An 8,225-nucleotide genomic window follows, 5' to 3' on the forward strand; every position below is an offset into this window, starting at 1 on the left:
GGGCAGGGAGGAGTGATGTACGATCACTCCCAGGCTTGGGCCATAGGCAATGGCTTACTAAGGAAAGTCTGCACACCCACACTGGGTCAGTCAAATAGCATTTATTAACCCCCATGATGTGCTGGGGACCAGGGATCTGGAGACAAAGTCAGAATCCTCTCTTCCTGCTCTCGAGGGGGGGACATTCAGCATATATTACGAGAACTGTGATAGTCCAAAATGGCACTTGTGGAGGTAGCTTTGGGCTGCTTGTAAGAGATAGTTGGAAATGACCCATATTTGGCCATGCTTCGGATGGAACCTGGGGCTACCCTCCCCCTCAGGACTGGGACATGGACAGTGAGCCAGCAAAGGTAGCCTGGGAGCAGGAAGAAGCAGGAGGACAGGATGAGGATTGAGAAAAGGCCATTGGCTTTGGTCCTGAAGCGCTGCCTGCCAACTTGGGAGACTTTGATTCAGGTGGTAGGATGAGAGAGCAGATCCCAAGAGCTTGGAAAGTGAGTGACAGTAGAGGAAATGAGAGTCAAGGCCTTTCTGGCTGTTTGTTGTTAAAGGAGGCTCAGTAGAGAATGAGAGTTTGTGGGGGTGGGAAGGTCTAGTGAGGTTTTTCTGAGGGCAGCAGGGAAAGTGCCAGTAGCCAGAGTTAGGTTGAAAATGAAAGAAAACAGAGATGCAATTAGGCAAGCTTCCTGAAGTGATGGAAGGGCGTAGGAACAAAGGCCCAAGTGGGATGGCCATCCCATCCCTTCACTAGAACCTAGAACCTGAAGGAAAGGAGGAGCCAGTGGCTGCTGGGGTGGGGGGTGATGTCAAGAGCTTGTGCCATGGAGCATGGGGGAGAGGAGGGATGTTGAATGGCTATTTCCTCAAGAGAGTAGGGAGGTTAAAGGTCCTTAGTGAGAGGGTGCCAGGCCTGAGGAGAGAAGAGAAGGTCTTCAACAGCTGCTGTGGAGAGCGGAATAAAGGGTATGTCCTTGATATGTGGAAGTCCCAGTTGACATGGAACCAGTTTGTTCCCCCATCTATACTTCCTCCTTTTCATTCCCCTCTCCCTCTGCCCTTCCTCCTTCCCACTCGTCTTTCCCTTCACTTTTCATCCCTCACAAATACAAAGTCTGCTAGTGAGGAGGAGGGACCCACGGATGGGCATGATCCATCTTCAGGCGTTGAGTTTGGAGTCATGAGACTTGAATCTGACTCTGGGACCCTGGGTAAGTCCACACCCTTTCTGAGCCTCAGTTTCCCCCACTGTCAAATCAAACAATTGACCCTGGTGTTCTCCAGTGCTCTGGCCCAGGGGTGGCAAATGGTGCTCAAATGAGAGCTTGTGGCTGCCCACCAGCACCTGTGGGTGCTGATGAGGGCTCAAAGGCTCATATTTAGAACTGGAAGGGTCCTTAGTTGGATACCACTTAGTCCAACCCTTAAGTGACCTCTGTAGCTCCCAGGACTCTGTTCGGTGCACTGTGCTGGGGCTAGCATCATTCTCCTCATTTTACAAGTGAGGAAACTGAAGGAGATGGGACGTGGTCATGGTCATCCAGACCCAGGACTCAGAGATCTTTTGGTGGCAAGTTGTGGTCTCTTTAGGATGATTCCTCTGAGGCCTGTCACCAACCTGGGGAAACACACTGGGGAACAGGAGAGAATGCAGCCGGGAAGAGTTTTGGATTGGAAGCATCCTGGCTTTGCCCCTTTCCTTCTAGACTTCCCAGGTTTCCTCATGAACAAAACCATTGGGTTGGACTAGATCTCTGAGGGCTTTTGTAGCTCTAAACACTTGGATCCCCACGAGCCTGCCTGCAGGAGGTTTGTATTCAGAGTGTTTATATGTGTGTCTTTCCTTCCCTTTCCAATCCCAGGACATTCAGGGACACAGTCTACTTTCTTCTTGAATCTCTAGGCCCCTAGTTCTGTCACTACTGATGCCTTGCCAAGCTCAAATCAGTGGTCCAAAAATACAAACGGACAAACTCAAGGGAGTAATTGCAAAGTGTTAACAACCATAGGAAAGAACGTTCCACATCACTAATAATGGGAGAAATGCACGCTGAAGCACCTCGGGGGTTTCATGTCACACCTAGCAAATTGGCAAAAAATGCCAAAAGATGGGAATAGTCAATGTGGGAGGGGTTGTAAAAACAGGCACACAAGTGCATTGTTGGCGGAGCTGTGACTCAGCACAACCATTCTGGAAAGGAATTTGGAATTATGTAAATCAAGTGACTAAAAAGTGTCCCTTTTGGACCCCGAGATTATACCCTAAGGATCCATAGAGAAGTAGAAAGTTCTCACATACTCCAAAATATTTATAGCAGCACCTTTTGTGATCTGTGCCCATTGACTTGGGCGTGGCTAAACAAATGGGGGTACGTGATTCTCAGAATATCACCGCAGAGTAAGAAAGGATGTGGGTGAGGAACACAGAGAAGCGTGAGGAGACTTACATGAACTGATGCAGAGGCAAGGAAGCAGAGGCCAGAAGACAACGTACACAACGACTAGAACAACTTCAGCAGACAGGACAAGCATGGAACAACCGAAAGTGAGAAGAAGTGGGGGCAGGGCGGGGGGTGGGGCAGTCCATGGGTATGCAGCATTGCATACATCATCGATGGTTTGGATATATTGATTGGTTTTGCTTCTTTTTCTTTAAAACATATTATTTGTTATATGGGATAGTTCTCTGGGAGTGAAGGGATACTGGGAGAAATTCTGGTGAGGTAAAACAAAAGATCTCAATAAAAATGATTTTCCAAAGTCACCACTTATTGAATATCCACTGTGTGTGGGGGGGTCAGAGATGAACAAGAAGGTTCTAGATGGAGCAGATGGATCTGAATTTAGACTTGGACATTCATTGCCCTCCCTAGGCCCCAGCTTTGGCTTCTGTGAAGTGAGGGGATTGGACCAGCTGACCCTGTAGAGTGACTGAGGTTAATGTGATACCTAAGGTTATTCCAACTATTTTAGCTCTCCTGACCTCAGTTTCTTCCTCTGCAAAATGATGGTGCAGTGGTGTGACATATCAAAAGTTGGAGAGATAATTTCTGGGGAATTAGTCATTTTTATTAATTATCACTAGTGAATAATTAATAAAAGGATGGTCATTTGGCCTTCTCTCATGATCCAAAAATGGATCATGACAGCCTATTGACACCTATATGCCCTTGGAAGAGTGAGTATTCCTGGCAGCTAGGTGACGCAGTGGATAGAGCACCAGGCCTGGAGTCAGGAGGATCTGAGTTCAAATCTGGCCTCAAACCAGACACTTGACACTTACTAGCTGTGTGACCCTGGGCAAGTCACTTAACCCCAATTGCCTTTAAAAAAAAAAAAAAGGACTGATAGCTTCTTAATAGTGAACTGTCTGGCATAGTGGAAAGAACGATGAATTACAAGCCAAAAAGAGTGAGTATTTCTGACCTCTAATTGATTAACAGTTAATGAGAAGTACAAACATTCTAATGAAGGTGGAGCTGGAGAATGGGCCTTTGATTAGGTCATTCTCACTCCTAGAACCCCAACCCTCATCCCCGACCCAGCCTGGGCCCATCTAGACAGAGCCTGAGTAGAACCCAGTGGGCTGGAGTTCATCCAGACTCAACTCTCCGGACCTTTTGATCAGCTCTAAACTTGCCCAGTTGGGTGGGGTCTGAATAAGATTGAGGATAAAGTTAAATCTCATCTCATTATCAGCAATGTCCTTCAGATGCTAGCTCAATAAGAAAGAGGAAATAGAAAAGGGGGGGGGGAACCTTAGTTATTAATGTGAGAGAGAAATAATCATTTCTCTCAGTGGTAAGAGCACTAGCTGTAAGGTCATGAGGCCCAGGTTCAAATTCTGCCCCTTATTATCTGTGTGATTTTGGACAAGTCATTTAACTTATAGGTGACTCAGTTTCTTAATCTGCAAAATAGATTTGCTCTCTAAGGTCCTTTCTCTCTCTAATATTCTGTGACCTTGAGTCCCTTCTCCTGTCTGGGCCCATATAAAATGAGAGTATTTCCCCAAAAGAGAAGATCTCTAAGGTCTCTTGGGGACAGTATTCTGGGCCATCAGCCCAACCCATTTCTATGAGGGAGAGTCTCCTGGGGCCTGGCCTGAGATTGGGTGCTCCATTATGTGGGGTGTTTGCCTGGCAGTGAGGCCGGGGAACAACGGGGTTCCAAAAGCCTGAACTGGCCAGAGTTAAGGAGGGAGGCAGCTAGGTGGCTCAGTGGATAGAGCCCTGGCCCTGGAGTCAGGAGGACCTGAGTTCAAATCCAGACTCAGACACATAACACCCACTAGCTGTGTGATCCTGGGCGAGTCACTTCACTCTGCCTCAAAAAAACCCAAACAAACATTAAAAAAGACAGTAAGGAGGAACTGCAACCAGAGTCCTTGGGAACTCTTGGGAACTAAGTGCTTGAAGCTGAGCCCTAGAGGTCAAGTCTGGGGAAGGCCTTTTCTCATGTAGCCAGACAGCACAGCCATCCAAGGCCAAGGTGGGAATAAAGCAAAGCTTACTGGCTGGGTGGGCCCACTGCTATTGCAGCTCCAGGATACGTCCCTGACCTTGACCTTAATTCCATTTCAATGTCTCCATCTTTGCCCCCTTCTGACCTTCACTGGCTGAGGGAAAGATAGTTAGAGATGGGGCATACAACTTGGGAGGGGGAAGAATGTGAGATCTATGTAGAAAGAGGCTGGAGCCTAATTGTGAAGGGCTTTGGAAGTCAGGCAGAGCCTTTTGTATTTGCTTCTGGAGACAAGAGGGAGACAAACTGGAGCAGACTGAGCAGGGGAGTGACATGATGGGACCTGTGCTTTGGGAAGATCACTTTGGCTGCTTGGGGAGGGGAGGAGGATGGACTGGACTGGGGAGATCCTGGAAGCAGCAGAAAGCTGCCACTCTTGTGGACTTGTTGAACAGGAGGTCCTCGAGGGACATCTAGCTGCAATGGTCCTTTGTAGGCCATCAGAGATGAACAGCTGAAGCATGGAAGAAAGGTGATGATGGAGCCTTGGAAGCAAAGGAAATCCTCAAGGGAGTCTGAAGGGTTCCTTGGGCAGAAGAGTTTGGGTTAGAGTAGTAAGAGAGTGTATAGGGGTGGGGAACATGTTGAGGCCACCTGTGGCCTTCTAGGTCCTCAGGTGCTGGCCTTCTGACTGAGTCCAAGTTTTACAGAACAAACCCTTTTGTTAAGGGGATTAGTTCTGTGAAGTTTGGATTTAGCCCAAGGGCCTCACTTGAGGACCTAGAGGGCCACGTGCTGCCTCAAGGCTGCGGGTTCCCCACACCTGGTAGTGTTTCCAAAGCCAAGATCCCCCACCTAGGCAGTGGGGAGAAGAGGACAGGAAGAGGCGATGGCCTCTGAGAAGAAGCCAGGCCAAGGAGTCAGTGAGCTGAGACAGCTCTGCCTCCTACCCTTTTCCCTATCATTTCCTTGGATGAATTCTTTTTTGTTTGTTTGTTTGTATTTTGAAGCAATCAGAGTGAAGTGACTTGCCCAGGGTCACACAGCTAGTAAGTGTCTGAGGACAGATATGAACTGAGGTCCTCCTGACTCCAGGGCTGGTGCTCTAACCACTGCAGTCAAACCTAGCTGTTCCCCTCACCCCCAAGGCAGTCCAGGTGGTAAAGCAGATAGAGCACTGGGTTAGGATTAGAGACGGCACTGGGCTTGGAGTCAAGAAGGCCTGAGTTCAAATACAGCCTCAGACACCTCCTAGCTGTGTGACTCTGGGCAAGTAGTTTCTCCTCTGTTTCTCAGTTTCCTCAGCTCTAAAATGGGGATCAAAATAGCACCTACATCTCAAGATTGTGAGGATCAAATGAACTATCTGTAAAGCTTTCATCACAGTGCCTGCCTCATCGGAGGCATTTATAAATGCTCATTCCCTTCCTTTCCTTCCCTTCTCCAATGTCTTTCCTAAGATGGGTGCCCACAACTGGGCCTGGTGTGCCATATCTACCCTGGTCAAGGGGAACAGCGTGATGCTACCCTAACTTGGCCTGTTTGGGCCCTGTTTCTATTCTATTTCAGGTCCTGGTTCTATTAAGACAGCCAGAGATTCCACTCTAGTCCTCCACTGAGACCTCCAAGAGATTGGTCAGACCCTGGGTTTGTGAAGATTAGTCCAGCAGAGTAACCAAGGACCTCAGAGCCTCATCACTAGAACCCTGCAGGGAGATGAATTTTTCAGCCACAGCAGCTCCTGGAGGGATTGCAGCAATGGGAGTTGGGTGAGTTTGTTTGGCTGGAGCCAGATCACACAGTGCACCTCTGGGGCTGCTGGATTCCTTGTAGTGAGTTTGCTGTCCACCAAAAACCCCAACATCTTTTCATGTGAACTTGTCTTGCCACCTCTCATACAGTTGGTTTTCTGAACCCACCCATAAGACTTTTCATTTATCCCTATTGGTGTTTAGCTCATTTTACAGATGAGGAAATTGAGGCAAACAGGGTGAAGTGAGATAACTAGGAAGTGTCTGAGGCTGGATTTGACCTCAGGAAGATGAATCTTCTTGACTCCAGGCCCGGTGCTCTGCGCACTATGGTGCCACTTAGCTGCCCTACCCTGTGCTAGGACCTGTGCTAAGTTAAATGCCAGGGACACAAATACAAGCCAGAAAATAATCCCTGCCTTCCAAGAGCTTCCATTTCAAGAGGTGAAAACAACACAGATAAAGGAGGAATGTTTTGGACAAGGAAGATGGTGGTGGTCCTGGATGGATGGTGATAGCAAGTGATCTGGTGGCTGGAGATCAGATAAGATAAAGTGAAATGCTCACCAACCAGAGCCATTCAATGAGTGGTCAAAAGATATGAACTGAAAGTTCTCAAAAGACAAATTAGTAACTATTAACAAGCGTAGGGAAGGATGCTCCAAATCCTTAATGATAAAAAAAAAAACAAACACAAATCAAATCAACCATAAGATTTCCCTGTACATCCTGCAAATTGAAGAGACTAGCCAGTGTTGCAGGAACCATTCTGGAAAGCAACCTGGAATTATGGTAAAAAATAAAGTAAGGGAAACTAAAAGGCTGGCCCTCCCCTTTAATGCAGAAATCACTGTGCCCTAGGTACAGAGCCCGAGGAGGTCAGGGACAAAAAGAAAGGCCTCATAGGCACCGACATATTAATAGCAAAGAACTGGAAACAAAATGGGTGCCCACCGATTAAAGAATAGCTGAACAAATATGGTACATATGGAGTATTGCTGGGTCATAAATGATGCACATGAACTCAGAGAAACAGATGAGGGACTAGGGCAGTGGAACACTGGGGAGACCACCAGACTTAATGGTTGCATGGGCTTGTTTTGCTGCACTGGCTTTTATCCTGAGTCTTTTTTTATTCTTTGTTACAAGCAAGAGGGAAGGGGTATAGTATTCAGAAATGAACATGGTGGAAAACACAAGATAGCAATGACCATTTCAAAACAGAACATATACATTTTTCTCCATCCTGTATGGTTGGTGTAGTGGACAGCACTGTGGATCTGGAGTCAGGAAGCCTTGAATTCAAATGCTGCCTGAGATACTTCTTTGTTGCGTGACCAGGGCAAGCCATTCTTTCACCTTCCACTTCCTCATTTGTAAAATGGAGATAATTATAAAAATTACTTCACTGGGTTGTTGTGAGGATCAAGCAAGATGATGTCTGTAAAGCACTTTCTTAGTTGTTCTTGGTTTCGCTTCCAAACCCTTTGGCCTCATGTCCTGTCCTCTCCTCCCTTGCACTCGTGTCCTTGATCCCATCATCACCTTCCATGCTGCCTGTGCAAATATGTCTACGTTTCTCCTACCTATAAAATACTTTCCCTTAATTCTGATATCCCCTCAAGATATCATTCCATATCTCTCCACCTTTTCAGAGCCAAACTTCTGGGGAAATGATCTCTCTTTGCTGCCCTCATTTCCGGCTGAATTTACAACCTCGGCACTCACTTGAAAGAGCTCTCCTCAAGGCTAGCCTTTTTTCAGTCTCTACTCTCTTCGGCCTCTCTACAGTGTTGAACGTTGTTGCCCATCCATTTGTCTGTGTCACGCTCTCCCTTGCTTCTTTTACTTGTCTAGCCACTCCTCACTTTCCTTTGCTGGATCATCATCCGTGTTTCCCTTGCTGTAGGTGTCCTGTGCTTCTTTCCTGGGTCCTCATGGCTTCTTTCTTCACACACTCTCTTGGTTAGCTCATCAGCGCTTATAAATTCAACTATCATTTCTCTGTAG

Source organism: Phascolarctos cinereus, unplaced genomic scaffold (assembly GCF_003287225.1).
Source record: "Phascolarctos cinereus isolate Bilbo 61053 unplaced genomic scaffold, phaCin_HiC Scaffold_8;HRSCAF=390, whole genome shotgun sequence".
Taxonomy (NCBI): Eukaryota; Metazoa; Chordata; class Mammalia; order Diprotodontia; family Phascolarctidae; genus Phascolarctos; species Phascolarctos cinereus.